This window comes from Echinops telfairi, unplaced genomic scaffold, assembly GCF_000313985.2.
Source record: "Echinops telfairi isolate 266 unplaced genomic scaffold, ASM31398v2 ScPeMD7_5868;HRSCAF=6743_1, whole genome shotgun sequence".
Lineage (NCBI taxonomy): Eukaryota > Metazoa > Chordata > Mammalia > Afrosoricida > Tenrecidae > Echinops > Echinops telfairi.
The window spans coordinates 2,987,838-2,998,750 of record NW_022109768.1 but is presented as its reverse complement, the minus strand read 5'-3'; the positions used below and the strand labels follow the sequence as shown (position 1 = coordinate 2,998,750).

Genomic DNA, 10,913 nt, shown 5'->3' with positions numbered 1-10,913 from the left:
TTAGACAGACCTGTGGAGATAATAACATGCACAAAAACAAGACAGAGCAAAACCAAGCACCAATATACAGCAAAACAACAGCATTAAAGATTCTATAGAGAAACCCAGATCAGAAGAGAAAAATGTAGACGAGAATGCCAAATTCTCAGGGACTAGAGACTTTCTAGACTCTGGAGGTTGATGAACCCCTGATGCGATAACCTTTAAATCGTAAACCAAAGATAGTACCTGAAGTTTTCTTTAAACCAAACCATAGCTTAGTAAGGAACACCTTCCCTGTCACTGTACTTCTTAAGACAATGATCTATACAGGACCAAAATGATAATAGCAAGTTGAAAGATTAGATAGGAAGCTTAGAGGACAGGGAATTTTGCTAATAGAAGATGAACCACTCCGAAAATAAGCGTGAGAGAGGCTGAGCAATTTGAAACATGTGATCACGCCACTGAGATCATGTTTTATGTAGAAATGGGTGAATGGGTGTCTGTTAGGCTGTGTGTATTTTCAACAACTGAAAACAAAATAAATTGCTAGGGGAAAAAAAAGCAATGAGCGATGTTATTGTACTGACTGAAGTGACTGATTCTGACCACTCAGAAGAAATTGGGTTGCTATTTCACAATAGGGGCAAGGATGACTATAGCTGGCATTCACGCTGTCTCCTGGGGACTCTCTTGGTGTTCCCCCATTCTGTGATAAAAATGAACATCCAATAGAGACAGGGCTTTTAATGGCTCAAACCTTTCGAGAATGAAGGGAGGAGTACCACTATGACCACCTGAGGTGTCTGCTGAGGGGGAAACAACGTCCCATGTGACTCAATGACTCAGGGAGGAGTGGCTTTGGCTTTGTTGTGTTTATAGGCATGATCAAGCCACTTTGATCTGGTCACTCAGCCATTCTGAGAAACATCTGCTTTTTCCAAAACGGAACTGGTAGTTGTGAAAGAGGATGTTGAGGGGGAGGCATCTGACTGTCTCTAACTTCACAAAGGGGGACAGAAAAAAATCACCATCAACAGCAGCTGCCCAAGGACAATGCCTATGAGGCTAAGATCAGACAGACTTGCACTCTCCAATCTTCCTGACCAATTCTGACACCAGCCATCTCTTCCCAAACTCTCTGCGTCTCATCTGGACACTGTAATTCACTGCAATGGATAGACAGGACTCCCAGATAATGCTCACGCATATCGAGTTTACCAGGGAAGTTAACAGGTTATCATTTAGGTGAGAAATGCTCAGCGTACAGTTTTCTAGTCAGGATAGTTTCTTTTCTGCCATGCTTGAGGCAGGCCCTCTCTGATCTTCAGTCTTTTGGCCTAGCTGCTTCTATACTCAGGCAATGTTAGAAATACTTTTAGGGCTGCCAATAAATGACCAAAGGGTACACTACGCCATATAAGCCATAAACTGGAGGTGCTCAGCTGTAGCTCCTGGGGTCAGGAAACCTAACTCTCCGAATGAAGTACCTGGAGGTGCCTCATTCCACCAGCCAGGCTAATGCCTGAAGGCATTCAGCTTTGTCTCTTCCGTGGGCTGGGAAGTCCACCACGTTGTCTCACGTGCTGGCTCCTGATTCGACTGCTGTTGCTGCCCTCTGCCATTCTTCTGGAGCCTCCTCAATCTAGGAGTTGAATGAGCAGGGAGTTCAGGGTCCAAAACACACGTTCCACTACTGGCTCTTCCCTCTTCCTGGTAGTGAGATTTCCCCACTTCTTGCTTCTGAGATGACTCATTCTGTATCCCAACAAGATGGCAATAACAATTCATCCTGTTAGCAATCACTCATAGCGTAATCAGATAATCCTATCATACATCCCCCCACTTTCTCTTGCACAGACACCTCAGGAACGAGCTATTTGATTGGAGTTACAAAGACTACGATTAGAAGAACCATATCTAATCATTCACTGCCCTGCGATAGTGAATGAAGTACATTATAAACATAAGGAAAGACTACATGGCAAAATGCAGAACAAGGATTGCAATCGTTTTGAATATGTCTATTTGAGTAGTGTTACTTCCCTATTTTCAGAAGAGTATATGTGTATAATTACCACTTGTCTATTAGTATGCTGTCCCATAGTAGCTCATATGTTGCTGTGATGCTAGAAACTATGTCACTAGTATTTTGAATACCTGAAGGGTCACTCATGGTAGACAGGCTTCAGTGGAGGTAACAGACTAGGAAGAAGGAATAAGTGACCCACTTCTGAGGGGTAAGTAGCTGAGGGATGAATTGCAGCTGAATAGTGAAATATAGTGCCATAAGATAAGCCTCGTAGGTTAGAAGGCACTAAAAATACTCCTCAAAGTAGAACACTCTGATTGATGTGAATGGGACACAGCTTTGGGGGCCTTCATTTGATGAAGCATGACTCAAGATAAGAAGACACAGTTGCAAATATCCATCAATAATTTGAATGTGGAAGGTGTGAATTATGAGTCTAAGCAAATTAGAAGTCATGAGAAAACAAAATAGAACATGTAAGGACTGATACCCTAGGCATTAGTGAGCTGAAATGCATTAGTATTGGCTATTTTAAATTACACGGTCAAGAGGCTTACGATACTGAGAACGACAAGTTTAAGATGACTGATGACGCATCTATTGCCAAAAGAGCATTTCAAGATCTATTTTGAAGTACAATGGTGTCTGTAGTTGGGGAAACATCAATATGCATCTATATACAAGAAAAACCAAATACTATTCAAATTTAGTTACTAACAAGTAAAGTCAGCGATGAAGAATTTTTCCAACTTCTTTTGCCTGAAGTTGATCAAACATGCAATCAAGATGAATGGTTTGACAGCTGGAAACAAAGAAGGACAAGTAGTTGGGAAATATGCCGTGGGCTGGAGATTGCATAAAGGGTGACTATACACTTATGCCTCCCCAGATGGAATACCCAGGAATCTGATTGACGTATGTGAGAAGAGTTGATGAAAAAGTTCAATGTCATCAGCCAAAGCTAGGCCAGGGACTAACTGGGAAGGACCGTCCACTGCTCTTAGGAAGCTGAAGAATACACAAGTCCATTGTGATTAAAATCATATTAAGTAAAAGAAACGCTACTTTGATTCTATCCCATCTGAATGTAGAGAGCATTTTAAGAACAGATTTGATGCATTGAACACTAATGACTGAATACCAGATGAGCTGCGAGGATGAACTCAATAATATCGTACCATTCGATCTCTCTTTTGACTCACGTTACAGTTATTTCAGTTAAAAAAAATGAAGGGGAAAGACATGTCGATGAAGTCCTTAGTGAATCCCCTTTGACCATAGACCAGGGATGTGACAAGCTTTGCTATGATGCAGAAGGCACTGGGCAGTAGATTATTGCAGACACAGCTAATTTAAAATTTAGCACATTATCATCTGATCTCTCTTATGATCCGTTTTAAATTTGTCCTGTTTTTTTCCCCAATTGTTGATAGAATCAGACAACCATATATAAACTTTATTGCATTTAGCTCTGGACAACAGAGCCCTCTATCGTTTTTATTATAGGACTGTGTTAGTCTGGGTAGACTAGAGAAACAAATCCAAGGAGACACATATGTGTTTAAGAGATAGTTTTATATAAAGGGTAATTACATTAAGAAAGCATCCCAACCCAGTCCAGTCCAAGCCCATAAATCTGATATTAGCCCATATGTCTGATACCAATCTATAGTCTTCTTCAAACTTGCGAAACATGCAATGACGCTGAAGGCAGGACAATCACAGGCCAGTGGGTAGAGCGTCTTTGGGTCCAGTGGCGGTGTAAGCATCTCAGCACTGGCAGGGTCTCTATGTGGCTTCTCCGGCTTCAGAGGTCTGGTTGCATCAGGGTAGGTTCATGTGGCTTCTCCGGCTCCTGGGTTGTAGGGCCATGTGTCTTGTCAGTAGAGCGTCTCCAAGGGAATGGATATAGACAGTCTCTCCTGCCTCCAAGGAGGAAATGCAGGAATTCCCAGAATCCTCAGGAGAAAGTCATGCTCACAGAGAGGCCTCATTGGGTATGATCTGATTGACAGACTAGACCCAACCCCTTTACTCTTAATTCTCTCAAGTCCCAAATTGACACCACAATTGTAACTACTACAAAGACTACCTGTTAGGCTGTAGTATAACCATTTACACAAAAACCCCAACAACTCATTTTTCCAAGAACTACTAACCAAGCTACTGCAGGTTAGGTTGCTCTGTACAAACTCAAACTAACTCCAAACTACTAAAACCATGTAACTGCTAATGATAACAGTCTTGGAAATCTGCTATGTAACTTGCCATTTTTCAAATTCAAAGACCAAGTAACTTCAGGGGTCGTTGTTTTTTTTTTTCATTGCCCTGAAAAAAAAAAGACTAAACCATTGAAAGAATAATAAGGCAAGCTATTAGAAAAAGGAGGGGAAGACTGATTCAAGTTCAGTGGCGGCACGCTGATTTTAGAATGCCAACTCTCTCCCACAGGTTAAAAATATTTGGGTGGAGTTTCGTGCTTCGGTACTCATCTTCTGTGGACTGACGTTCCTGGCCCATCTCAAGTTCCCGTGCTTTCATTTGCTTCCCCATGCTCTTATCCAGACGTAATTCATTTATTGCCTTCTTCCTGCCCTTCTATGATCTCAATGTCTTCTCCTCTCTTTTCCTTGGGTTCACCTTTCTTTTCCTTTTCTGGAATGTCGCCGTCACTTTGCTTTTTTCCCTTCTTCCAAGTCCACAGGCTTTCCCAGGGCTGCCTTCTCTCCCCTCACTTCTTGCTCGAGTGCTCCTTTTGAGGCTTGTTTGTGCTTCAAAAATGTCAGTTTTCTTAAACTCTTCACTTTTTTTCCTTGCTTTTCTTGGCCAATAAAAGGAATTAATTAATATGAGTGGCAGCACTGCTGTTACACCATAAATGAGCCAAAGTCATGGGTACTCTTCAGCAGCTGTCATGAATAGTTTAATTACTTCAGGTTCATTAGCATTTGCCACCATTGTTTTCAAGCCCCAACCACTGTGGCCCAGTGGTTGGTTACTTCCTTTTCTGAACGGATAATGAAATGATCAAAGGAGATATCAGACGGTTGTGGACCTAAGCTCTAAACCAAGGGCACGGGAAGGTGCCAGAAGAAATGGATGATAATCTTCAAAATAATCTGGATTAGGGATTTTTCAAAGACCCCAGACTCCCTCATAATTAGGGTTATCAATCACTGGAAGTCTTCAGATGCCTTTGAAATTGGGATTATCTGTCATGCGTGGTTTCTACTCACCACATCCGCCCCGACAAGCTGGATTAGGAATATGGGGTGCTTCGCATTCTCCAGCCATGTCTTCATTCCGGTCAGCAGATTTTTTCAGCATTCGGATCTGGGATAAATTTGGGTTCATTTGTCAAGTAAGCCATCAAGTTTAGCCACACTTGCATCTTCTATCTGGGCAGGTTCCCTTTCATCCCAATGATCTGCTTTGATGGCAGAAGGATCGGGGAGTTTTGCATTTTCATTCATGTCATCGTTTTACTTTTGTCACTGGGATCTTCAATCTGGGAGGATTAATTGGAAGGACCACATCTTCCAGAAGATGTCCTTTGTCCTAGCTTTAAACTATTTTCTGCCTGGAAGGGGCATGTAGACCCTACCATGATGCACCAAACCATGAAGACAGCGTGGTCACATGGAAGAATGCATGAAAAGAGAGCTACGAGGCTGGTCCCAACCAGAGCCAAACTGACCCCCTTCCTGGAAGTGGGTTTGGCGGAGAGCAGGTTGGGGAGAGGGCCCAGCATGCCACACCTGCATGGAGTCAGGCCAGGAGGGAGGAAGAGAAAGAGAGGCAGTCTGGGCCCCACGCTGGCCCACGATGGTCAGAGGATGAAGTTCTTGCTGGGAGTTAATGGGACACAGAGGGGACTGGGCAAATGACAACAGCATGTATCACGCTGACCCCTTACTGGAGCAGACTGAGACAGAGGACATTTCTGGGATCACATGGTGGGGAAGCAGCGTGGTCTGAACCCCCAAAATGAAGTGAATCAAGAAGGGAGCATGCCTGGATAAATAATCTGGAGGAGAAAACAACCGGGCCGACTGTTCAGGGGAACAAGGGAGAGAGGGAGTGGGGTGGGCGAAAGGAAGTGGTGTTAAACTCACGGACAAGGGAACAAGTGGTCCAAAATCAGCAGTGAGGAGGGTGTAGAAGGCAGGGTAAGGCTTGAGCAAGGGTAATGTAACTTGTAATGTAAGGGTAAGGAAATGCTGAAACCCAAATGAAGGCTGAGCATGATAGTGGGACAAGAGGAAAGTAAAAGGAAATATAAGAAAGAACTAGGGGGTAAAGGGGATTTATAGAGGTCTAAATACAGGCATGTACATATGTAGATATATTTATTTATGAGGATGAGGAAACAAATATGTGTGCATATATTTATAGGTTTAGTACTAAGGTACCAGATGAACATTGAGCCTCCACTCAAATACTCCCTCAGTGCAAGAACACTTTGTTCTATTAATTGGCATTCCATGATGCTCACCTTCCCGACACAATTGCTGAAGACAAATGGGTGCATAAGCAAATGTGGTGAAGAAAGCTGATGGCGCTTGGCTATCAAAAGGTAATAGTGCCTGGCATCTTAAAGACTTGAGGGTAAACAAGCGGCCATCTAGCACAGTAACATCAAAGCCCACATGGAAGAAGCACACCAGCTTGTGTGATCATGAGGTGTTGAAGGGATCAGGTATCAAGCATCAAGGAACAAAAATCACATCATTGTGAGTGAGGGGGAGTGCAAAGTGGGGACCCAAAGGCCATTTGTGGGCACCTGGACATCCCCTTATAAAGGGGTCTCGGGGAGGAGATGAGCCGGTCAGGGGACAGTGTAGCAACGATGAAACATACAACTTTCCTCTAGTTCTTTAATGCTTCCTCCCCCCAACTATCATGATCCCAATTCTATCTTACAAATCTAACTGGACCAGAGGGTGTACACTGGTACAGATGGGAACTGGAAACACAGAGAATACAGGACAGATGAACCCTTCAGGTCCAGTGGTGAGAGGGGTGATACTGAGAGGGGTGATACTGAGAGGGTGGAGGAAGGTGGGGTAGAAAGGGGAACCGATTTCAAGGATCTACATATAATCTCCTCTCTGGAGGTCAGTCAACAGAAAAGTGGGTGAAGAGAGACGTTGGACAATGTAAGATATGACAAAATAATAATGACTTGTAAATTATCAAGGGTTAAGGAGGGAGGGGAGAACGGGGAGGGAGGGGGAAATGAGGAGCTGATGCTAGGGGCTCAAGTGGAAAGCAGATGTTTTGAGAATGATGATGGCAACAAATGTGCAAATGTGCTTGACACAATGGATGTATGTATGGATTGTGATAAGCATTGTACAAGCCCCCAATAAAATGATTTTAAAAAATATTTTCTGCTTTCTTTTCGATTGATCTTTTTAACATGTTTGACTTTGTTATTATTGTTAGGTTTTTGTTTGTTTGGTTGGTTTTTAATGTTTTTCTGTATATGAAATCCAGGTTAGGTAAATCTATAGAGATAGTAACTGGATTAATGGTTCCTTGGGGCAGTGGAGGCTGGGGGAAATGGGGTACTAATAATGATGAGTATAACAATAAAGAAAATGTTCAAAAACTGATTGTGCTGTTGATTATACAACTCTTCTTGATGAAATGGAATTATTGAATCATATGATATGTGAATATTATGCCAATAAAACTTAAAAAAATAATATCATGCATGAGGAATGCAAAAGGTAACGAAAAAGACTGAAGTGAAACAAAAGATCAAAGTGGATGCCAAAAGAGATTTGGAAATTTGCTTTTGGACATATTGTTTTTTTGGGTGGTTAGATGCCTTTGGGTCATTTCTGAATCACAGCAACCCTGTATCCAACCGGAGGAAACCCTGTTCAGTCCTATGCCATCCTCATAATTGCTGTATTTGAGTCCATTATTGTAGCCACTGTGCTAGGTCATCTTTTCAAGTGTCTTCCTCTATTTTACAAATTATGATGTTACTTTCCAGGAAGTGGTCTCTCCTGACAATATGCCCATTATAGGAATGTCACCATCCTAGGTCCTCAGGAGCATTCTGAATAAACTTCTTCCAAGACAGATTCGTTTGTTCTTGCAGTCCATGTACTTGCCAACACCATAATTTAAATGCATCAGTTCTTCTTTGTCTTCCTTACTCAAAGTTTACGAGACTGCAAGTGTTTATGGGAGGAGAAAGCTTCCTTTATCTCCTGCAGAGCAGCGGGTGGCTTTGAACTGTGTACCTTTTGGATCACAGACCAATTTATAACCATTATGACACCAGGGCTAGGATTTGGGGGGTTAGTTGTTTTTTAATTAGGAGTACATTAGTCCTCAAAGTGACATCTTTGCTCTTTAATAGTTTCAGAAGTCTTAGGTTTGCCGAAATGCAATGCATCATTTGGTCTCTTTACTGTTGCTTCCATGGGTATTAATTGTGGATCCAAGTAAAATAAACCGGTTGAATCCCATCACTGAAATTGATCTAGATAACTCTTGTCTGTACTCACGTCATTGAGTATTGTAAGTTATTGAACCCGGTTTCTGCTGAAGTTTCTTCTTACTATAATTTCACTGCTATCAGGAAAAGTAACTCAAAACCTTGAATGACTTCCATATCTCATGAGGACAACATCTAAGGATCTTCATCTTCTCTCTCTAAACCATCCCCTTAGGCCAGGCTCTTTATCTACATTAATTCCTCCAGTTCCTTATTTTCCATCTGTGGTAGTTACATAATTTCATGGCAACTTGAAGAACTATAAAAGTGTAGTAGGGGTGGCATTCAACCAGTCATCAGGTCACAGCCTGATGGTGCCTCCTTGTAGGTGTGGCTGTCTCATAAGGAAGCCCCTGGGAACCTCCCCTTCTCTCTGGTGCTCTCTGCCTTCACCTTCCTGCTGGCTGACTCTGGTTGCAGCCAGACCCCTGGATATGCATCCACTGCCATTGGAAACCAGAAGACTTTGCACCCACTGACCTGTGATCTTCCTATATTGCATGTGGCTGCATGAGTCTGAAGATGGACTTATGGACATATGGACTTATGAAGAGGGACTTATCGGACATGTGAACATGAGTTGGACTGGGCTGGGATGTTTTCTTGATGGGTGATTGCTTCTTGATATAAAGTTCTTTTCTTTCTTGTACCTATGCACTTGTAGGTGTCTCTGGATTCGTATTTTTATACAAACCGCCTAACACCCCAACCTTTTCGGACTTGTGTCTGTTTATTATACTTCATGTTGCTAATAGCAGATACTGTTTCCTCAGTTTGGAATCTCTTTTACTTTTTTTCAAATTGAAAAGTGCAGATTTGTCTAACACCACATAACAATTGCCTGAACTAATCCAGTAGAGTAAATCACTTATTTTCCAGTGATTGTTCACCTTTCTGCCTTGCATTACAGTTAATTCTTATTTTCCTTCCCTACTAGTTTGTGAGCACCTTAAGATGTTTGGGGGAGACGTTGGACAGGGACAGATATGACAAAATAATACTTTATAAATTATCAAGGGTTCATGAGGGAGGGGAAAATGATGAGCTGATGCCAGGGGCTTGGGTGGAGAGCAAATGTTTTGAGAATGATGAGGGCAATGAATGTACAAAAGTGCTTTACACAATTGATGTATGTATGGATTGTGATAAGAGTTGTATGAGGCCCTGATAAAATGATTAAACAAAAAACAAAAAGATGTTTTATTTATTTTTTTAAGATGCTTTATTTATCTTCATGTTCCTGATAACACATTATGTAACCATGTTTCAAAATCCATTCAAACTTGTTGCCCTAAAATGAGTGCACCTCATAATGACCCTCTAGGAACTGTGTAGAGTAGAACTGAGCTGCTTATAGGATTTCTACGGCTGTAAATATTTTTCAAAATTTTAAGTTTTATTTATTTGTTTGAAGTTTTATTGGCATTCAATTCACATACTATATGATTCAATACTTTAATCACATGTAGTACAATTATCACCAGCATACATTTTACAACATTTTCTTCTTTATTGCACTTATCTTTATTGTTGCCAACCTATAGCAACCTTATGTAAACACTGCCCACCCTCCACAACCCTCTTAATTATTGCTGTTCCTCAGCCCATTATTATAGCCACTATGTCAACTCAGCTCCTTGAGGGTCTTCCTCTTCTTAGTCGTCTCTCTACCCAACATGTTGCCCTTCTCCAGGGACTGCTCTTTCCTGACAGTATGTCAGAGATTATAACACAATCTCGCCATCCTTGCCTCTATGGAGCGCTCTGGCCATACTTCTTCTAAGACAGATTGGTTTGTCTTTTTAGCAGTTCATGGGACTTTCAATATGCCTTTCCAACACCACAATTCAAATGCATCGATTCTTCCATGGGCTTCCTTAACCAATGTCCAACTTTCACATGCATATGAGGTGATTGAAAAATACCATGGCGTGGGTCAGGCAGCCCTTAGTCCTCAAAGTAACATTCCTGCTTTTCAATACTCTAAAGAGGTCTTGCACAGCAGATTTACCTTATGCAACTCGTCTTTTGATCTCTTGACTGCTGCTTCCATGAGCATTGATTGCAGATCTAAGCAAGGCGAAATCCTTGCCAACTTCAACCTTTTCTCCATTTAACCCGATGGTCAAGTTGTGAGAATTCTGGTCTTGCTCACACTGAGTTGTAATCTATACTGAAGGCTGCAGTCCTTGATCTTCATCAGCAAGTGCTTCTAGCCCTTCTCACTTTCAACGATCAAGGTTGTGTCATCTTGCAGGTTGTTAAGAAGCCTTTCTGCAATCTTGATGGCACATTCTTCATGTAATCCAGGTTCTCTGATTGCTTTCTCAGCATACAGATTGAGTAATTGTGGATAGAGGATAAACCCTGGGCACACCTTTC

General features: G+C 41.9%; 1 pseudogene; it reads right to left on the bottom strand.

Moving 5' to 3' along the window:
- Nucleotides 1-4,502: 4,502 nt before the first annotated feature.
- LOC101638176 overlaps nucleotides 4,503-10,913 on the bottom strand; it is an 85,512-nt pseudogene continuing 79,101 nt past the window's right edge.